The sequence below is a fragment of the Artibeus jamaicensis genome, unplaced genomic scaffold, assembly GCF_021234435.1.
Source record: "Artibeus jamaicensis isolate MK-2021 breed Jamaican fruit bat unplaced genomic scaffold, CSHL_Jam_final scaffold_916, whole genome shotgun sequence".
NCBI lineage: Eukaryota > Metazoa > Chordata > Mammalia > Chiroptera > Phyllostomidae > Artibeus > Artibeus jamaicensis.
The window spans coordinates 64,056,297-64,080,358 of NW_026522059.1; the positions used below are offsets into that span (position 1 = coordinate 64,056,297).

The 24,062-nt window shown below is 35.9% G+C and overlaps 1 pseudogene; it reads right to left on the reverse strand.

The window, feature by feature from the left end:
• LOC119043953 (RAB7A-interacting MON1-CCZ1 complex subunit 1-like) overlaps positions 1-22,172 on the reverse strand; it is a 108,971-nt pseudogene extending 86,799 nt beyond the window's left edge.
• Between the last annotated feature and the right edge of the window lie 1,890 nt (positions 22,173-24,062).

Below are 24,062 nucleotides of genomic sequence, written 5' to 3' on the forward strand. Positions count from 1 at the left end.
CAGAGACATTGAAATAGTGAACAAATTGGCAGTAACCAGAGAGGAGGGGTGAGAAGAATAGTAGGGAATAAAATGGGAAGGGTAACCAAGGAAAATGTATAAAGGATATATGGACAAAGCCAAGGAAGATATGATTGAGGATGGGAGGTAGGAATGTGTCAGGAGGAGTGGATGTGGTGGGGCGAAAATGGAGACAACTGAACTTGAACAATAAAAAAATAAATAAATTAATTAATTAAATTAAAATAAAATTTTATTACTTGTAGTTGATATGAGTTATATATAGAAAGTCATAAAAACTCAACCAATAAAACTGTTAGAACTAATTAATAAATTTAATAATTTTGCCATCTATAAAATAAATGTACAGAAATGAGATTACTTTCTATATACTAATAAAATATCTGAAAAGAACTAAAGAAAACATCCCTTTTGCAAGAATATCATAAACAATAAACAGGAAATAATTATCTAAAGAAATAAGATCTGTACAGTGAGAATAGCAAGAATTTGATGAAAGGAATTGAAGAGGGCAGAAACAAATAGAAATGCATCCAATGATCACAGATCAGAAGTATATGCTAAAATTTCCATTCTACCCAAATCCATTTATAGATTCAATATAATCCATATCAAAATTCTAATGTCACTTTCCAGAGATAGAAAAAAATCCTAAGATTTGTAGGAAAGCAGAAAAGATCTCAAAAAGATAAATAATCTTTAGAATGAAAGTGAGAGGCATCATACTTCTTAATTTCAAAGTATTCTAAACAGCTCTAGTAAATAAGAATAGAGTAAAAGAGAAATATAGATCAATAGAACAAAATAGAGAGTGAAGGGGGGGAAAATCCACACTTGCACTTAATAATATTTGACAATGGAGCCAAGAGCACTCATTGGGGAAAACTGGATAGTGACAACTGAACTTCTATCTCACATTACTCACAGAAATTAACTAAAAAATTAAGGACTTAAATATAAGACCTTTCCTGTGAAACTCAGAAATAATAGTAGGGAAAAAGTTCCTTACAAAATACAATTGGTGTTGGCAATTTTATTTTGGATGTGGCACCAAAAGCACAAGCAGCAAAAGCAAAATCAACAATTGGGACTACATTAAATGAAAAAGCCTCTGCACAGCAAAAGAATCAACAAAATGAAAGGATACCCTACAGAATGGGAGAAAATATTTGTAAACCATATATCTGATATATTCAAATACACAAAGAACTCATATAACTTGATAACAAAGTTACAAACAATTCAATACAAAAATGGACCGAAGAACTAAATACTTTCCCAAAAAGACATCTACATGGTCAACGGGAGTGTCAAAACATGCTCAACACTATTAGGCATTGAGGAAATGCAAATAAAAACCACATGAGATATTGGATTGGCCAACAAAGTCTGTATGTCTTTTTTTCTGTAAAATAAAACACATTTTTCATTTTCTCCAATAATTTTATTGATTTGGATACTTGAGTATGTCAGCTATCTCCCTCATGGAACAAGGGGCATTGTTCTCAAATAATGTCTCAATTTGATCAGTATCTACTTCAACTGGTCTGCTCAACCACAGAGCATCAAGCAAGAAATCTATAGCACAAGACTTCACAAATCACTCAGTCAGAACACCTCCATACACTGCACAAATTTTTTATGTGTGTTTGTGTGTATTTTAGTTGCTTTTTATCTTTCTTGAAATAGTAAAGCATAATATGCCAAAAATGTGTATTTTCTTCCATCATCAATATTAAACAATTATACAAAATTTATCAATTTTGATAAATTTTTTTAACTTCACACTAATGTGACAGCTGTCACAATACAATCTAGTAAAATTGCTTTGAATGAAGTAAAAGACAACTAAGTGCTACTACAGGCATCTTATGAAAAAAAGACAAAGACATAACAAATGCTGTCAAGGGTGTAGAGTAAAGGGAACTCTTGAGAGCTGTTTGTGGTGGTGTAAATTGGTTCAGTTACTATGGGAAAACATACAGAAATTCCTCCAAAAAATAGAACTACCATAAGATCCAGCATCCAATTGCTGAGTATATATCCAGAGGATAAGAAAACAGGATATAGAAGAGATATTTGTACCACATGTACTACTAATATGTTTAATTGTAAATTTTCTTTCTCTGTAAAGAGCTGTAGAAGGTAATAAGAGCACAAATTTGCTGTTACAGAATAGTCATGGGAATGTCAAGTATGGCATAGAGAATATAGTAGCCAAAAAACATATATGCATGACACCTGGATGTGGACCACCCTGTGGGGATTGCCTGAGGATGTTGGGGGAATGGGTGGAGGAGGAAAAAAGGGGGAAAATTTGGGCAACTATAATCACATAAACAATAAAACATAATTTAAGAAGAAATATAAAAAAGAAGGAAGCAGCTCTGCTATTTAGTAAGCTAAATAATTTTAACCAAATCTTCTGAAGTGCTTGGGGATGAAAAAATGATTGCCAGAAAACTCTTCACATTTGATAATAACACAGAAACCTGAAAGGATAAGAATGTTTTTCAGTACTGAATAATCCTACTTATTTAATAAAAAAAGTAAAATTGAAATGAAAAACTTATAAAGGTAAATTTTCCTTCTAAAACAATTTCATTAAATTTAGTTATTATTGGAGGTTTGTTCCAGGAGATTTTAAAAATTAGCTAAACTATATTATTTCATTTCAGAAATTAAACTAAGAAACATCCCAATAATGTTTGTAATTAAATCACAGCTTGAGTAATACTTCCTCAGTTTAATACTTTGCTAGAATAAATGTATACTAGAAGTGAAGAAAAATTAAATGTAGATGACTCAACACTTTTATATTATTGATGTTGTAGCTTTTTAAGATATAACCCATCATCAATGTTCCTCCAGACTTCACGCCTTTTCACAGAAAATGAGCTGGTCATCAGGCAGAGTTTATGTTACTGAAGCAACATGAATTATTATTATTTTATGTGAGGAAAAAGTAACACAAATGGAAATAGCTGTCAGTCATAATTCAATTCATTATTGTTTAATATAACAGACAGAGGTAGAATCTTATGAAATTTTAAGTCTGCTACAAATAGAAGCACAATCTTGGACATTTTTCTTGGTTCCTGACAGCACTAACATGAGCTAACAGGAGACCCTGAGATCAGCATGGGATTCTGTAAATCAGCCAATTTTGCCTGTTCAGTATGGTCACATGTGTGTGGGCAGTGATGTCAGAAGAGGCTTCCTATTTCCTACAATCCAAGCAGAATAATTACTATACAGTGTAGAATAACTTTTAAAACTTTTAAGATAATATTATAGATTTTTTTACAAGACAAATTTAATAACCAGTCCGAAAGAATATCCAGTTTTTTAGTAGCCTTGGTCTGACTTGGTCAACAAAGTAAAAAAGTTACTTGATTGCATAATTTAATATTTTCCCAAGTGAAACAATGGATTTCAACTCTTACCAAGGAAAAGTGAGCAAATCTGTAAAATCAGTACACTTTTCCACTTTTTAAATTCCAATCCTAAAGAACAAGCTACTAAAGTACACTTTTAGATTTTACACTTCTATTTAAAATCTGCTCTTTATTTTTATTTGCTTTTAATAATTAAAAAAATAGTATTATGGCATGTAACATAAGACCCTTGTGCATTTTTCCAGGTTTATGCAAACATTATCATTCTTAACTCCAGTGTGTGAATTTTAGCTACCATAGTTTTTGCACATCATACTTCTTCAAAGTCTCTTCATTAACTCCTGTCCCTCCTCATCTTTTGAAGTTCTGTGACTTTTTTTTCAGTCTCTAATTTTCAGAATTTCAAGTCAAGTATCATTTACTTCATGGGCATTCTCCATAAACTCCTTCTACTATTCATGATTATTATTTGTTTTCTTACTTCTACATTTTCCACAACTGTTGTCATTTTAAATTAAATATATAGCATGATTCTTTGATTAAAGTTGATATCATTATAATCTGAACTTCTTAAGGCCAAATATTCTGTTTTGACTTATGTCTTTATTGAATACTTAACATGTAATAAATGTTAATATTTGTTGAAGTGAAGGGTTTTGCTAGTCCATTGGCCACAGATAAGCAATAAATAATTTTTCCACAGCTACATCATTGGTAAACACAAATATTGCCACTAACCACTAGGCAACCTATATGACATACAAAAATACAATTATTTGCAATAAATTTGGTCCTAACTTTCATTCAGTTCATGATTAATGTGTAAACTTATTTAGTTTTATAAATGCAGGGCTCTCTCACCACTAAAACTCCTCTACATTCATGTGCCACATAATGACTTTTCAATCAAAGATGGACCACATGTGCAATAGCGGTTCCATAAGATTATACCCCTGAAAACCCCTCCCTCTTTCCCCCTGCCATTTTCCCCTTCTCACCTTCTCTGGCCACTGTGATTTTGTTCTTACTTTCAATATCTTTGGTTATATTTTGCTTGCTATTTTGTTTTGTTGATTAGGTTCCATTTAAAGGGTTTTTACAAACGTGTCCTATTAAGGACACATGGACAAAACCAAGTGAGGGGGTAGGATCAGGGGAGGGAGGTGGGAGTGGCTGGATAAGAGGGGAGCAGTGGGGAGAAAATGCAGACAACTGTACTTGAACAACAACAAAAAAGATAAATAAAATAAATAACACTGAATGTCAACTGTAATTTAAACATGAAATATAAAATAAATTGTAACATTAACTTCATTTAATTAAAAACATTTACAGTAAGTAGAGATGTATGCAGCAGTAAATAAAAAATATTATAATGGATTATAAGTTCCACACCTCCTAGTGGTGTCATGACCATCATTAATTGTGCTTTATCTACTTAGAAGAAAATCTATGATAAAAAGAAATAAACCAGATAAACAACCATGGACATATTTCTGAAAAGGGTAACATCTCCTCAAGAAGAGCCTCAGACAGGTCTTTCAGGAGGTGTTCCAGAGGAAGGCATTGCTGTCATAGGAGATGACAGCTCCATGTGTCATTTCCCCTGACAACCTTCCAGTGAGACAAGATGTGGAGGAGGAAGACAGTGATATTGATGATCCTGACCCTGGGTAGGCTTAGGCTAATATATGCCTAGTTTTTAACAAAAAAAGCTTAAAAAGTAAAAAAAAAATTATGTAGAAGAAAATATAGAGAGAATGCTGGGAAGATGGCGACGGAGTAGGACAGAGCTGATTCTAGCTCCTGTACTCATGGGTGAAAATCCTGGCATATCTATAGAGAAACAGCACAATAAAACATCGGTTACCCAGCATTTATGAAATTAAAAGACCAGAGATTGTGACCGAGGCTGAAACACCAGACAGTGGCAGAGTCAGCTACTGGAGCTGGGACACGAGCGGCCCCTGTGCTGCCACCATAGCAACAGGCCTGGGAGCCAGAGAGTCAGGTATGGGAGCCAGACACTCCAAGCCCCTGTGACAGTCCTGGGCGACGGAGGAGTCAGGTACCGGAGCTGGGACACTCCAAACCCCGGAGAAAGTCCAGGGAGGCAGAGGAGTCAGCTTCCAAGCCGGGACATTCTCAGACCCTGTGCTGCTGCCATAGCGACGGGTCTGGGCACCGGGAGTCAGCTACTGGAGTCAACACTCCAAATCCCTGTGATGGGCCTGGGTGCCAGAGGAGTTAGCTACGGGAGCTGGGACGTTCTTGGACCCTGTGCCGCTGCCCTGGTAATGGGCCTGGGAGCTGGAGGAGTCGGCTACTAGAGCCGGGACATTCAGCAGTGGTATGTGACCAGCGCAGGGACCAGCTCAAGGACCAGCGTGAGAGTAGGTGGAGATGGAGAACATCAAGAAACTTGAAGGAGTCTGCACCACTAAACATCACAGGTATCATACCACAGAAGTTCACACCATAAACCCAGGGTGTCAGAACAGATCAATTTTAGAAGCTGAGACTAACAAGAAGAGTCTCAAACAATGGGAAGACAAAGCAACAATCCCCAAATGAAAGAAAAGAAGGAAGCCTCAGAAAGAATGTTGGATGAAATAGAGGCAAGTCAACTATCAGATATTGAATTCAAAGCACTGGTTATCAGGAAGTTAAAAGAACTCACAATGAGCTACCAGAAACTACAGGGGAGTTATAATGAACTCATACAAACTATATCAAAATGAAAAAGGTAATAGAAACTATAAGCAAGAGACAAGAAGAAATGGAGATTACAATTTCCCAAATGAAGAACACAGTAGAAAGTATAAAAAGTGGAGTAGATGACACAGATCAGATTAGTGAGTTGGAGGACAAAGTAGAAAACATCTCACAGAAAGAGCAAAAAAAGGAAAAGAGGCTCAAAAAGTATGAAGAGGGAATAAGAGAACTGCAAGACAATATGAAACATGATAATATCCAAATAGTAGGAATACCAGAAGGAGAAGAAGAACAAGGCATAGAAAACCTATTTGAAATAGTAATGAGAGAAATTTTCCCTAATTTGATGAGAGAAAAAGTCACACAAATCCAGGAATCACAGAGTCCCAATCAAGAGGAACCCAAGGAGGCCCACTTCAAGACACATCATCATCAAAATGGCAAAATTCAAAGACAAAGAGAGAATCTTACAGGTAGCAAGGGAGAAAAAAGAAGTAACATACCAGGGAGCCCCAATAAGGTTAGCTACTGACTTCTCCATGGAAACACTCCAAGCAAGAAGAGAATGGCAAGAAATATTCCAAGTAATGAGAACCAGAGGCCTACAACCAAGGCTACTTTACCCAGCAAGGCTCTCAATCAAGATAGAAGGCCAATAAAGAGCTTCCAAGATGAAAGAAGTATAAAAAATACACCTCCACCAAAACAGTTCTTCAAGAAATACTAAAAGGACTGCTTTAAGGAAAGGAAGGAAAAGAGAGAGACAATGAGAAGCACAGGTACAAAAATAGCAGTGAATGAGTACCTGTCAATAATAACCTTAAAGGTAAATGAATTAAATGTTCCAATCAAAAAACACAGAATAGTTCAATGGATAAGAAAGCATGACCCACACATATGCTGCCTACAAGAGACCCACCTCAGGACAAAAGACCATTACATATTAAAAGTGAAAGGTTGGAAACAAATTTTCCAAGCAAACAGACAAGAAAAAAAAAAGCCAGGGTAGCAATTCTCATATCAGACAAAATAGACTTCAAAAAAAAAAAAGGGCCATAAAGAGAGACCCAGAAGGTCACTTCATAATACTCAAGGGAAGAATCCACCAAGAAGACATTAACATCATAAATATATATCTACCTAACATAGGAGCACCAAAATATATCAAGAAAATCTTAGAGGACTTCAAGAAAGATATTCACAGCAACACAATTATAGTAGGGGATTTTAACACCCCACTATAAAAAATGGACAGATCTTCCAAACAAATTATCAACAAAGATATTGTGGCATTAAACAACACCCTAGATGAAATGGTGTTAACTGATATATATATAGAGCCCTTCATTCCCAAAGAAGCTAAATACACATTCTTTTCAAATGCACATGGAACATTCCCAAAGATAGACCACATGATAGGACACAAAACAAGCCTCAAAAAATTCAAGAAAATTGAAATCATACCTAGCATTTTCTCTGACCACAAAAGACTGAAATTGGAAGCCAATCCCAAAGGAAAAAAACCAAAGCACCCAAAATCATGGAGACTGAATGGTATGCTATTAAACAACAAATGGGTCAAGAAGAAAATTGGGGAAGAAATATAAAGTTTCTGGAAACAAATGAAAACAAACTTACAACAACCCTAAACTTGTGGGACACAGCAAAGGCAGTCCTGAGAGGGAAGTTTATAGCAATACAGGCCTACCTAAAGAAGATAGAAACATTTCAAACAAAGAACCTAACCCTACGCCTGCAAGAACTGGAGGAATAACAACAAAGACAGCCCAGAGCAAGCAGAAGGAATGAAATAACCAAGATTAGAGCAGAATTAAATGACATAGAAACTAACAGCATAATTCTAAGGATCAATGAATTCAGGAGTCGGTTCTTTGAGAAGATAAACAAAATAGACAAGCCTTTAAGTAGGTTCATCAAGAAAAGAAGAGAGAGGACCCAAATAAACAATCAGAAATGAAAGAGGAGAGATTGCAACTGATACCACAGAAATAAAAGGGATTGTAAGAAATTATTATGAAAAAGTTTATGCCAAGAAATTTGAAAACCTAGGGGAAATGGACACATTTCTAGAAAAATATAATCTTCCAAAACTCAATGAAAAAGAAGCAGAAAAACTGAACAGACCAATAACAGCAAAAGAAATTGAAGCAGTAATCAAAAAGCTTTCATCACACAAAATCCCTGGACCAGATGGGTTCACAGGAGAATTCTACAAAGCATTTAAGGAAGGGCCAAGCCCTATTCTTCACAGACTATTCAAAAAATCCAAAAGGATGTAAGACTCCAAAATTCTTTTTATGAAGCCGACATCATCCTAATTCCTAAACCAGATAGAGACACAACAAAGAAAGAAAATTTCAGGCCAATATTGCTGTTTAACATAGAAGCTAAAATCCTCAACAAAGTATTGGGAAATCACATCCAACGATACATTAAAAAGATCATACACCATGACTAAACGTGATTCATCCCAGGGATGCAAGGATGGTTCAATATTCGCAAATTGGTAAATGTAATACATCATATATAAAAAAAGCAAAGACAAAAACCACATGATCATATCAATAGACTGGGAAAAAGCTTTTAATAAGGTACAACACCCATTTATGATAAAAACACTCAGCAAAGTGGGAATGGAGGAAGCATTCCTCAATATATTAAAGGCCATATATAAGAGACCTACAGCCAACATCATACGCAACGGGCAAAAACTAAAATCTTTTCCACTAAAATCAGAAAGAAGACAAGGATGTCCACTCTCACCACTTCTATTCAATATTGTATTGGAAGTATTAGCCACCGTGATCAGACAAGAAAAGGAAATAAAAGGCATTTAAATTGGAAAGGAAGAAACTAAACCGTCACTGTTTGCAGATGACATAATAGTGTACATGGAAACTCCTATAGACTCTATTCAAAAACTGCTCAAACTAATTAATGAATTAGGCAAAACAGTGGGTTACAAAGTCAATATCCAGAAATCAAAGGCATTTCTGTATACCAGCAATGAATCAGCAGAAGCAGAAATCAAGAAAAAAATCCCATTTGATATAGCAAAAAGAAAAATAAAATATCTAGGAATAAACCTAACCAAGGAGGTAAAAGACCTGTATGCAGAAAACTACACAGCCCTGAAGAAAGAAATCAAGGAAGACACAAACAAATGGAAACATATACAGTGTTCATGGATTGAAAGAATTAACATCATCAAAATGTCCATACTACCCAAAGCAATATACAGATTCAATGCAATACCCATTACAGTACCAATGGCATATTTCACAGACATAAAACAAACACTTCAAAATTTTATGTGGAATCATAAATGACTCTGAAGATCAGTTGCAATTTGAGAAAGAAGAAAAAGTAGGAGGGATCACAATACCTGATATCAAACTGTATTATAAGGCCGCTGTAATCAAAAGAGCCTGGTGCTGGCATAAAAACAGCACATGGACCAATGGAACAGAACAGAGAGCCCAGAAACAAACCCAACTCTCTACATTTAATTAATATTGGACAAAGGGGCCAGTAACATAAAATGGAATAAAGATAGCCTCTTCAACAAATGGTGTTGGGAGAACTGTGCAGCTATGTGCAAAAAAGTGAAACTTAAGCATCAACTTACATCATACACCAAAATAAATTCAAGGTGGATAGAAGACTTAAATATGTTGAAACCATTCATGTCCTAGAGGAGAACATTGGCAGGAAAATCTCAGGTATTTCATGCAGCAACATTTTTACTAACATGTCCCCTAGAGCCAAAAATATAAAGGAAAAAATAAACAAATGGAATCTCATCAAAATAAAAAGCTTCTGTGTGGCTAAAGAAAATGGTATTAAATTAAAAAGACAACTAACTTTATGGAAAAACATATTTGCTGATGATACCTCAGACAAAGGTTTAATCTCCAAAATATACAAAGAACTCACATGACTCCACTCTAAGAAGACAACTAACCCAATTTAAAAATGGGCAAAGGACTTGAACAGACACTTCTCCAAGGAGGACATAGAGAGGATCCAGGGACACATGAAAAGATCCTCAATATCGCTAGCCAACAGAGAGATGCAAATTAAAACCACAATGAGATACCAATTTACACGGGTCAGGATGGCTAACATAAACAAAGCAACAAACAACAAATTTTGGAGAGGACGTGGGGAAAAGGGTCCCTAGTTCACTGTTGTTGGGATTGTGGACTGGTACAACCATTATGGAAAACAGTATGGAATTTTCTCAGGAAACTAAAAATGGATCTGTCTCTTGACCCAGCAATTCCACTGCTAGGATTATATCCTAAGAACACTAAAACAGCAATCTCAAAGAACCTATGCACCCCAATGTTCATAGTAGCACATTTTACAATAGCCAAGAGTTGGAAGCAACCTAGGTGTCAGTCAGTAAATGAATGGATCAAAAAATTGTGGTACATATACACAGTGGAATTCTATGCAGCAGAGAGAAAGAAGGAGCTACTACCCTTTGCAACAGCATGGATGGAACTGGAAAGAATTATGGTGAGTGAAATAGGCCAGGTGTTGAAAGACAAATACCATATGATCTCACGTTTAACAGGAAGCTAAACAACAAAACAAACAAGCAACCAAAATAAAAACAAAGGCACTGAAATAGAGAACAGGGGGACAGCAACCAGAGGGGCGAGGGGAGGGAATTTAAGGGGGAAAAATGAGAGGGATCTAGAGGAACAAGTATAAGGGACACAAGGACGAGAACTAAGGGGGGTGGAGATGGGAGGGAGGTGGGGAGCACAGGGTGGGGTGGGCTGGGGTGGGAGAAATAGACAGAATACTGTACTTGAAAAATAAAGGAAAAAATGAAAAAAAAAGAAAAGGTAACTAATTAAATAAGGAAATTAAAAAATAAATTGTTTACCCAAGTACACAGTGTTTATAAAGTCTACATCAGTGTACAGTGTATGCTCACTTATCACTCACTCCTGATTCACCCATAGAAACTTCAAGTCTTTCAGGCTTCATTCATGGTAGTGCTCTAAATCCAGGTACAGTTTTTTTTAATGTATTTTTATTTTAACTTTTATTTGTTTAGATACACTGGGACTTAACCATGTGCTACAGTGGTATGGTATTCAGGACAGTAACATGCTATACAGGTTTGTAGCCCAGGACTAGTAGAGGACACCATATAGTCTAGATGTGTAGTAGGTTATACCATCTAGGTTTGTGTAAGCACATTCTGTGATATACAGACAAGGACATGATTGTTTGACAACAAATCTCTCAGAATGTGTCCCCATTGTTAATATGTGAATGTTTTTTACCTGAGGTGACAGGTGCTTAGCAATGTCCCTTTGTCACACCTTTCACTGATCCTACCCCTGGCTTGGGTGTCATATTTGCCATGTAATACACTATTTATTTTATTTCATTAAAATAATTTTACATCTGTACATTTTAGTATAAAAATAAATTAGTAATTCCAGCTAAAATGGCATCATAAATATACAAACTGATTCCCTCTTTTCCTATAGACAAAAAAATGTTTAGTACATTAATTTATTTAAATCAGTTGTTTAGGCACTGTAGGGAGATGGACAAATATAAAGAGTAGATTGAGCTCCCTTTTCCAGTGACTCCTCTGAAGGTGGTGAGGGCAAGGAGGAAAAGGGCAGGCTACTACTTGACAGTTGCTGATTTGAGTTGTGGTTATGTGTTGGGTAGAGGTAATTCAGGACAATAAGCTTAACAGGCTTCAGAGGAACATGAGGTCTATTTTGAAGTAGTGATGAGAAAATGATATTCACATGATTATGAAGAAAAATGATTCTTTTTGCCTAAAAATATTTTAATGTGAATTCTTGATTTTTGCAGTTAGAGATATTTAAAAGGAATATGGAAACTAAAACTATGATTACATTATATTAGAATAAATTAGATGTGTTAAATTAATTTAGTTAAATCATTTTCCTCTTTGTTTTATAGTCTATCAACTTTCACATGAGTTTAGAAATTATAATAAGTACAATAATTAAATATTCTATATTTTACATAATAAAAACCCTACTTAAATTTTATGATATTCAAGCTGGCATTTCTAGCATAGTAATTTCCTTTTAACAGGCAGAATGATTATTGTCAGAAACATTTTATTTTGTAGAAAATGAGAAATTATAAGTGAAATTATTTTTCTTATTTCCAAATTAAATCCCTATAAGCTTAAAATTGTCTCCTGGGCCAATAACTGTATTTGGAAAATTACAGTTTGGAACCCAATATCTAGTGTGCTTGAATTTAGATTCACTTTATTATCAAAAAGTTTTTTCTTTTGACAGGTAAAATTGTTTTATTTATTGAAATTATTTAGAGCAAAATATATTATTTCAACTATCAAACTTTATCTCATGTAATAATTGAATAATTTATGTGATTGACATAATAGGTATAGATATAGATATAGAGGATAAATAAAAATTATATAATTATACATACAAAGAGGAATTATGTTATAGAAATTACATCACACAATTATGTGGAACCAGAAGTCACATAATCTGCTGTCTGCAAGATGGAGACCCAAGAAACCTGTGGTATTTGAGTCCAGTTTAGCTCCAAACTCCCAAAGCCTGGAGCACAGATGTCTGGGGCAAGAGAAAATGAATGTCCTAGCTCAAACAAAGAGAGCGAGGTTATAGTTCCTGCATATTTTGTTCTATTCAGGCCCTCGGGCACTGGATGATGCCTACCCACATTAGTGGCTGATCATCTATTCAGTCTACAGAGTCAAATGTAAATCTCTTCCAGAAACACCTTCACAGATACAGAAAAATGATGTTTTACCAACTACCTGGTAAACTTGACACATAAAATTTGTCTTTATATTTTGGTACCAGGAAAATGAAATATATGAGATAAGAAATATTTGTTAATATCCTCCCTAGATTCTTCAATTTTTCATCATATTTCTTCATGGGTATGTAGGCTTGTGTTTCAACCTAATTTGAAACTCATTCAGTTCTCACATGGCTTCTTCTTTTCCTCACACCAAACCTTACTGGATACAAAGAATGTTTTTTAAAGATTTTATTTACTCATCTTTAGAGGGGAAGGAGAGAGGGAGAGAAACATCAATGTATGGTTGCCTTTCGTGCACCCCCTGCTGGAAACTGGCCTGCAGGGAACCGACCTGCAACCCAGGCATGTGCCCTGACTGGGAATTGAACCTTGATCCTCTCGTTGGCAGGACTGTGTTCAATCCACTGAGCTACACCAGCCAGGCGGATACAAAAAATTTTTTATCAGTCATTTATTCTTTAATATATGTCCTCTTTCTTCCTCTTCCTCATTTTCTAGAAGATGATTTATATACAATGTTCTAAAATAATCCAAATGGTTTTTGTTGCTTGGCTATTAACCTGATTGGCAGTAGCATAACTCTAATTTTAAGTTTCTCTATGAACAACTTACTCTTGGATTAAAATTTAAAAATTATTTGTCTCAGTGAGCTGAGACTTGTGGATTTACCCACATATGGTTGTATATTTTGCTGGAATCTTAGCACCAATCTCTGCTATATGGTGTGTGTGGAAATCTTTGTGTACATTTATAAATTAGAACTAATAATTCCTTCATTTCACACTCAGGCATCTCTTAAGCTTATGCTCTCCTTTCCTTTTTTTTTAAATGTGTTTATTGATTTGAGAGAAAGAGAGAGAGAGAAGAAGAAGAAGAAGAAGAAGAAGAAGAAGAAGAAGAAGAAGGAGGAGGAGGAGGAGGAGGAGGAGGAGGAGAAGGAGGAGGAGAAGGAGGAGGAGAAGGAGAAGGAGAAGGAGAAGGAGAAGGAGAAGAAGGAGAAGAAGGAGAAGAAGAAGAAGAAGAAGGAGAAGAAGAAACATCAATGTGAGAAAGAACATCAATCGTTAGCCTCCCCTACCCACCCTGACCAGGGGATTGAACCTGGAACCTAGGTATGTGCCCTGACTTGAAATCAACCCTGCAACCTTTTTGATGTACAAGATGATGCTCCAATCAACTGAAACACCCAGGCTATGTCTTTTTTTTAATAGACATTTTTTAGAGTAGTTTTAGGTTTCCAGCAAAATTGAGCAGAAGGTACAGAGAATCTGTATCTCACCCCCCCAACACAAGTAAACAGGTTCTCCATTACTGACAACTCTCTAAAGTGGTACATTTGTTACAAATGATGAACCTACAATGACACATCATTACCTCTTAAAGTCCATAATTTACATTAGATTTCACTCCTAGTGACATATTTTCTATGAGTTTGGACAAATGTATAATGAAATATATTCAACATTATAGTATCATGTAGAGTAGTTTTACTGCCCTAAAAATCCTCAGTGCTTTGCCTGTTCATCCCTCTCTCCTAACATTTGGCAACCACTGACCTTATTATTGTCTGCATAGTATTGCCTTTGGAATCAGAGAGTAGTGGTATATAGAATTAATTTTTTTGGATCTCACATTTTTCTTGCATACTATCCTAATAATAATAAACATACACTTAAATAACAATCACATGAGAAAATATACAATAAAATTATTATTGTATTTTCTGTTTTCAGTAATAGACCCTTCAGTCTTTAGAAAAAACAAATGTTTTTTTCTGTTTTAACCTTCCTAGGAATGCATTAAGTAAACCTTAAATGGACACAAGTATGTCCATCTGGACAACAAGAAAAGCAATTTTTTAAATAAGACAATAATTGGTATAAGGTTATTAACATTTATCAGATATTTATAAAGCACACACTGATGTGAGTTTCTGTGAAAGCTGATGAAAGTTAGTTTTTGTTCTTTATTGGGTATTTTTTCTTTGCCTTTTTATTAGGTAACAATGTTTAAAGTTCTTTACTCTTTTAAAAAATTAACCTTACTTTCAGCTCTTGAACTGCAGAAAGTATGTCTATTCTCAAGTTTGACATACACTTAAAAATAAATGCAATCTTTCTTAAACTGGGAAATAGATTGGTTATTCATTGAATGTTTTACTAAACTTGACATTTTCTTTTTTTTCTTTTTTTTTTTAATTTTATTTAGTTATTTTTCAAGTACAGTTTTTTGTCTATTTTTCCCATCCCAGCCTCCCCTGCCCCTTGCTCCCCACCTCCCTCCCATTTCCTCCCCCCCCTTAGTTCTCGTCCCTGTGTCCTTCCTATTTGTTCCTCCAAATCCCTCCCCCTTTTTCCCCTTAACTTCCCTTCCTTCTCCCCTCTGGTCACTAGCAGCTATCACAAACATTTATTTCCACTAAACATTTAAGAATAAAATTATTGAAATATGAGACTTTAATAAATGTGATATATAGTCAGTAAAAGAAACAAAACAGAGGTAAAATATAAGTCAGGGAGATTGGGTTCTTTTGCTGAGTCTAAGACAACGGTTGTGAAATCTTGACAAAGTCACTTAACATCTCAAATCTGGATGGTTTACCTAATAAATAAAAATTGTTACTAGATAGTCTCTATGGTGACTTCTACTGCTGAAACTCTAAATGTAAGTTTTCACTTGTTTTCTCAAGTTGTCTTCCAGCAGACACAGTAAAAGTATCCTAGATTTAACTTTTAAAATGATCCAAATATTAGGTACCCAATGAATTATTATATTATACAAGACCGCACTTAATAGAAGAGATTTGCATGTAATACATTTAGTTATCTGCCAGTTTCAGCTATTTTTAGTCTGAATTTCAAATTTTGTATACCTGACAAATTTTCTGAATAAGTGTGGGCAGAGGTAGTTTGTGTCACATAAAATAATTACCTTACTTTAAGTATTCATTACATAATAATGGTAAAGATTTTATTAAATGTAAATATATCAAAAGAAATAGCTAAGTCATAGATAATATCAGGAAACACTTTTCAGAAGTAATAAGCTAAATCTTCAAAAATTATTAGGATTTAAAGAGGGCATCTAGAGGACTTCCGCCAAGATGGAGGCGTAGGTGGAAATACTATGCTTCCTCGCACAACCAAATCTAAAGACAATAAAGTTTTAACAATAAACATAATCAAACCACAGAAAATTGAACAATATGGAGTCCGAAAATAACAAACCGCTCAGCTAAACTGGTGAGGCCAGCAGCTGAGCGGGTTGGCCAAAAATGATTCCCCCAACCTGGGCGGCACGCAGGCAGCCGAGGACGTGGATCCCAGGTGCGGGGGTAGCTACGGGTGGACCCAGGGAAGGCACAGCACGGCTGGCTGTCTGCAGTCATGCATTTGCATGCAGATAAAACAGTGAAGAGACGAGCATTGAGACAGACCTCGCAGGCCCTGGCACAGGGTGGCGGGCTCATACATTTGTGCTCAGATAAACAGATAGGGGCAAGTGGTGAGGACCGCCATTGCTCCCTGTCTGACCCCACCCCCACATACAGCTTAGCAAAACAGCCACCTGGGTAGCCATGCCCTGGTGAACACCTAAGGTGCCTCTCCTCAAACGTTACAGGTGCAAACAGATCAAAACATGGCTCAAGAACAACTCAGAGCCCCAGAGCCCATAACTCTAAGCGAACAAGAAATTGCCAACCGATCAGAGGCACAATTCAAAACACTGGTGATCAGGATGCTCACAGAACTGGTTGATTTTAGCCACAAATTAAAGGAACATATGAAGGCTAAACTAATTGAAATGAAGGTAAATGGACAGGAAACTAATAGTGATGGAAAGGAAAGTGGGGCTCAAATCAAGGGAGTGGACCAGAAGGAGGATAAAAATGACCAAACAGAAAAATATGAAGAAACAAGAATTCAAAAAAAAATTAGGAGAGGCTTAGGAACCTCCAGGACATCTTTAAACACTCCAATCCTAATTATAGGAGTACCAGAAGGGGAAGAGGAACAACCACGAGTGGAAACCTTATTTGAACAAATAATAAAGGAGGACTTCCCCAATCTGGCAAAGACAGTAGACTTCCAGGAAATCCAGCAAGCTCAGAGAGTCCTAAACAAGTTGGACCCAAGAAGGAACACACCAAGGCACGTCATAATTACAATAGCCAAGATTAAAATGGAGAGAATCCTAGAAGCAGCAAGAGATAAGAGGACAGTCACCTACAAAGGAGTTCCCATCAGACTGTCAGCAGATTTCTCAAAAGAGACCTTACAGGCAAGAAGGGGCTGGAAAGTAGTATTCCAAGTCATGAAAACCAAAGACCTACATCCAAGATTGCTCTATCCAGCAAAGCTTTCATTTAGAATGCAAGGATAGATAAAGTGCTTCTCAGATAAGATCAAATTCAAGGAGTTCATTATCACCAAGCCCTTATTATATGAAATGTTAAAGGGACTTACCTAAGAAAAAGAAGATAAAAAAGATGAACAGTGAAAGGACAGCAAATGCACAGTTATTAACAACCACACCTAAAACAAAAGCAAACTAAAAGGACAGCTAGATCAGGAGTGAACCATAGAAATGAAGATCACGTGGAGGGTTAGCAACAGGGGAATGGGAGAAGGAGAAGGGGGAAAAGGTACAGAAAATAAGTAGCATAGACAGCAGATAGAAAATAGGGGGAGGGTAAGAATAGTAGGGGAAATATAGAATCTAAAGAACTTGAGACACGTGTTCATGAACTAAAGGGGGGAAATGGTGGGGGAGAGGAGTGCAGGGTGGAGGGGAATGAAGGGGGGAAATAGAACAAATATAATGGCATAATCAATAAAATAAAATATATATTAAAAAAGAGAGCATCTAAAGCAGAAGGATCAAAATTTGCAAAGATATAGTAAAAAATCAAATAAAATAATACTATTATCAAAATAACTTTAAAATCCATGTGTTTTGCCAACATACTAAATAAAAAATATTTATTTACTAACATGCTAAATAAAATAATATTTATTTATGGGAAAGGTAAACATTGAATTAGAGTAGAACTTCTGGTTAGGCATGTAAAATACAATGTTAGATGACCAACTGATTTGGGAAGTCTAGGAGTCTAAAATGGTTATGTTTTAATGTAATAATTTGCTATTTTGAATATATGTTTTATATTTGTACCAATTCTGCATAGAAATATTCGTTTAGTAACATCTTTAAATTAATCTTAAACATCATACTTGATTTACTATCAATACTGTTCTTACTGGCTTGAGTTTATGGCTTGTACATTTAATCAATAACCTAATCAGTGTCAACCCCAGTATTTATCAATTTAACCTCATTTTGACAAAAAAAAAGTACCACCTACTCTGCTGCCAGGAAAATGATTTAATCTCAGTTATATCCTGTTTTTCTTTTAATTACTTTCTCACTCTAGATAGATGCCTGTCACCTAGCTGGGTAAATTTCCCTAAGCCTATTCCTTCAGGCCACAACATTTTAACAACTTCTTTGCATCATCATAGTATAATGATGCTTATTACTCAAGCATATATTCATTCATATTCATTTGGCCTCCTTATCCATGAAATCAGATTTCATTATTTTTTGTAACTTAAGCCTATCAGTGACTTCCCATCACACTTAGAATAGTAGTCCTTTTTTTCCTGGGCTCATATTCTGGCAGGATCTGGACACTAAGTACCCTTATTCCTTTGCCACAGTCCTTCTGGCTTCCATGTAATTCTTCCAATGCATTGCAGTCCAGAAGCTTTTCAGTTCATACTCTCTCTGCCTGGATGCCCTTTTTTTCAGATACAGAAATACTCCATTCTGTTTCACTTTATTACACTTCACAGGTAATAAGTGTTTTACAAATTGAAGGTTTGTGGCAACCCTACATTGAGCAAGTCTAATCTGTGCCATTTTTCCAACAATATTTGCTTATTTCATGTCTCTGTATCACATTTTGGTAATTCTCAACATTTCAAACTTTTTTATTGCTTGTTATGATGATCTGTAATCATTTATCTTTGATGTTACTATTGTAATTCTTTTAGGGTGCCACAAAGCATTCCAATATTAGATGGCAAAAAATCAATAAATGTATGAGTTTTGACTGCCTTGCTGACTGGCTCTTCCCATTTCCCACCCTCTCCTCAAGCCTGCCAATTTCTGAGACACAACAATGTTGAAATTAGTCTATTTAGTAATTCTACAATGACCTCTAAATGTTCAAGTAAAAGGAAGAATTGTACTTCTCATTTTAAGTCATAAGTTATAAATGAGTAAGCTTAGTGAGGAAGATATGTTGAAAGGCAAGGTAAGTTCAAAGCTAGGCCTCATGTGACAAACCAACAGTTAGCTATGTTGTAAATGCAAAGGAAAAATTCTTGAAGGAAATTAAAAGTTCCACTCCATGAGCACACCATTGATAAGAAAGTGAAACAGCCTTATTGCTGATCTGGAGAAAGTTTAGTGGTCTGGATAAAATAAAACAACTACAACCTTCCCTTAAACCAAAATTTAATCCAGAGCAAGGCCTTAACTTTTCAATGATATGAAGTTTGAGTGAGGAAAGGAAGCTGCAGAAGGAAAGTTTTAAGCTAGCAGAGTTTGGTTCACAAGGTTTAAGGAATGAAGTCCTCTCTTTAGCATTGAAGTACAAGGTGAAGCAGCAAGTGTTGAAGCAAAAACTGTTGAAAGTTATTCAGAAGATATAGCTCAGGCAATTAATGAATTCAAAATAGTCACAGGCATGTGAAGTATAGCATATAAAATATAGTAAAAATGTTACAGTAACTATATATGGTATCAGGTGAGTAATGAAAACATCAGGGGGAGATACTTTGTAAAGAACATGATTGTCTAACCACTATGCTATACACTTGAAACTAATACAAATAATATTGAATACAAAGTAAGGGGTGTACCATTAGGAAAGATAATTAATAAAGATTTTCAACTGGATAACAAATTTTTAGTGCTGATAAAACAGCCTTATACTGGAAAAATATACCATCTAGTGCTTCCATATCTAGAAAGAAGTCAATGCCTGGTTTCAGAGCTTAAAAGTGTAGATGGAAACAGAGAAGGGAAATGAGGTTGGGTGGTGGGGAGGGGTGGGGGAAAAAGGCAGAAAACTGTACTTGAACAACAGTAAAATTCGAAAGTATTTAATAAAAATGTGTATACATAATAGAAAAAAGTTTGTTTTAAACAGTTGAGTTTTTGAAGAACAAATGCATTTTTAAATGTATTTTATTGATTACATTATTACAGCTGCCCATTTTTTCTCCCTTTTACTCCCCTCCACCCTTTGCCCCCTCTGTCTAGCATTCTCCCATGTTTTTATAAGTTTTTTTAAATAAATTTTGGATATTAAGCCCTTGGGGAAAAAAAGGACAGATTAACGCTCTCATTAGGGGTTAATGTAACAGTGACTTTAACTCAAAACCAGTGCTTATTTACTATTCTGAAAATCTTAGGGCTCTAAAAATTTGGCTAAATCAACTCTGCCTGTCTCTGTATATGAGACAACAAAGCCTGGATGACAGCCCATCTGTTTACAACATGGTTTACTGAATATTTTAAGCCTGCTGTCGAGACCTGTTACTCAGAAAAATAATATATTATTTTCAATATATAATTTCTCATTAACAATATACCTGGTTACCCCAATATCTCTGATGGAGATGTGCAATGAGATTAATGCTGTTTTCTTGCCTGCTAACACAGCACCCATCCTGCAGCCCATGGATCAAGGAGTAATTTAAAATTTCAAGTCTTATTATTTAAGAAATACAGTAAGACTATAGCTGCCATAGATAGTGATTCTTCTAGTGGTTCTGGGTAAAATCAACAGAAAACCTTCTGGAAAGAATCCACCATGCTGAATTCTATTAATAACACTCATTATACATGAGAAAATGCCAAAATATCAACATTAATAAGACGTTGGAAGTTGATCCAACCATCATGGGTGACTTTGAGGGGTTTAAGACTTCAGTGGAGAAAGTAAATTGTTGATGTGGTAGAAATGACAACAGAACTAGTTAACAGAACTAGTGACTGAATTAGTGACTGGACTGATTCCAGTAACACAACTAGAATTAGAAGTGGAGCTGGCTAATGAAACTGAATTGCTGCACCCTCATGATAAAACTTTAATGGATGAAGAGTTGCTTCATATGGGTGATCAAAGAAAGGGATTTCTTGAGTTAGAGTCTACTCCCAGTGATAATGCTGTGAAGATTGTTGAAATGACAACAAAGGACTTAGAATACAAGGGAACCTTGGTTCTCAAACTTAATTCATTGTAGAACACTCTTCAAGAAGCAATTTGTTTGTAAAATAGGAAGATGATAGTGACATAGGTGGGAACTTAGCCAAGTTGCTCATGCACCCAACTAGGACACCTAGCAGATCTTATAGGAACAGAGTAAAAAAACAACAGAATCCCAACTGATATTAAGTTTCTAAGATAAAGTGTACAGGGGGTGCTTAAAAAGATGGCATTAAGGAGATTTTGTAGGCCAATGGGAAGGTCCCTGGGACTTGTGTCAGAGACCACAGCTGCTGCTGGAGTATTGGAGGAGAGTTGGGTGAGTGACAGTAACCTAGAGGCTCCCTCCCTACCCAGAAAATCCCAGACCTGTGCCAGGAGAGACATGGATGCATAAAGTCCCTGGGGGGATAAAAAGGCAGTAATTGACACACAGCTGGCAGTGTATACCAGCTGGTGCAGCAGTTGCTGGCTGGGACACTATCAGAAAAATTGGGGAGCCCAGTAACACCTGGAGCTGGGAGAAGAGATGGGCTAGGATTGGCCATGACCCAGATAGATTCTGGACTGGTCAGAGAGTTGGAATGTGTGGAAAGCTGGGTACTTGTTAGAAATAACCAGCAGCAACCAAGAGGAATTCATTCAATAAAAACCCTCAGTTCCTGTGAAAAAAACCTCTCCACCACAGTGGCAGGGCCAATGAAGAGGCAGGTTGGGGCATGATTTGCTACCTCTCAGTGCTACTCATGGACTGATCACAGAGCTGCAAAATAAGGTGGATTATCAGCACTGGCTTGGTGCAAATGTGCACAATGGACAGTACTGGCTACACAGTGCTCTGGGGGCATGGGCTGTAAACTGGACACCTCTGATTTTTGTAGCCCAGACTGAACCCGCATCCTTGCAGAACCGCAGGAAGGGAAAAAATGGAGCTCAACTCCCCTCTGCCTGAAAGATCCCTGAAGACCTGCAAAATCAGCTTGGCAGGTTTAAAATAAGCAGATGGCATTTCTTTTCTTTTCTTTTTATTTTTCAATAGTAAGAAATGAGACCTGAAGCTGTGAGAAAACACAAGACTGCTCCAGAAAGAAGTCAGAAATTGAATACCAACTGCTAAGAAATTTCAGTTTGCTATCCTTCAGAACTTGCATTTTTTGTTCTCTTTTTCCATTTATTTAGTTTCTTTGTTTTGTTTTTGTAATCTCTCTTTCATATTGCATTTTAACATTTCATCTTTTTTTAAAGATTTTATTTATTTATCTTTAGAGGAGAAGAAAAGGAGAGAGTGAAAGATATATCAATGTATGGTTGCCTCTCATGTGTCCCCCGCTGGGAACTGGCCTGCAACCCAGGCATGTGCCCTGACAGAATCAAAGCACAATTCCTTGGTTCACAGGCCTGCACTCAATCCACTGAGCTATACCATCCAGGGCTAACTTTCCATCTTTCATTTTACTCATATTCCAAATAACACACTACTCTTGGTGTATTAATTTTTATTCTTTTTATTAAGATTATATATTTCTTATCATTCTCTTGTTATTTCAAATCCTACACAGCACCCTTCTCTGTTCTTAATCCATTTCACCATCTTCTTGAGTTTTCTCATGTTGTGGTTAACTTTATTTTTTCTCACACTATGTCAAGTTTCTATCCCTTTCTCTATTTTTCCTCTATCTAACCTCCCACAAACACTCTTGTTTCTTAAGTCAGCTATTTTGTCCCTTTCTAATATGAGTTTTTTTTCTTTTCACTATTTATAAACAGTGGGTAGTTGGGTGAAATATCATGGTTATTGTTCTAGTTCTCTAAAGGATTTCCCATTTGTTCACTACTTGTTTGTAGTTTAAATACCATAGAATACTGTCCCCTTGTCTTACTCCATTTCTCCTTCTCCTTTGCCCTGATCAGTTTCAGAATTTTATTTCACTGTTCTCCCCTCTCTCAACCTGGGATTTACTCCTTGCTCTTATTAGGTTGCTTCCATCATCCCCTACGAATATTTTTTTATTGTACACATTTTATATTCACTTTTCATTTTTCAACAATACTCTTATTCCTGCTCCATCTATATTAAAGTTCATTCAGCTGTCATTGCTATTGACCCTCCAACGATTTTTTGGTGTTTCTTCTTTTTTTTTTTTTTTTTTTGCAATTTTGTTCCCGTTAGCCCAGTACATTTTCAACTTTACTTCAAACCTCATAGTACATTCTATCTTCTTCTTACTCCATTGTTCCCATCATCCTTTTTTGTTTTACTTACATTGTCAATTTTGTTCTCTCTCTTTCTTCACCTTGGTTCTATTCCAACTCTTATTAATTCTCATTCCTCTTACAACACAATACTTCCCCCTCTTCTAGTCATCTCATATTCCCATTATCATATCTGATAGTATCTGTATTCCCTCTTTACCTTTATGAATCTCAGTTTGATTGCTGTTAAGACTGCTGATGTGGTGGGGGTTCTTTCTGCTGGCATAGGTTTTATTGTTTTGTAATACTACTTTGTTAAGAAACACCTGCATGATAGCATATGAGAGAAGGTGGGAGTTATTTACTTGGTTTCTTTTTTTTTCTGTATTTTCAAAAATTTATTTGATTATGGTTCAAGTACAGTTTTCTGTCTTTTACTGCCATCCCAGCCTATCCCCCAGTGCTCCCCACCTCCCTCCTATTACCCCCTGCCACCTTAGTTTTTGTCCATGTATCCTTTATACTAATTCCTATGAATCCTTCCCCTTTTCCCCTGAAATTCTCTCCCCTCTCCTCTCTGGTCTCTATCAGCCTGT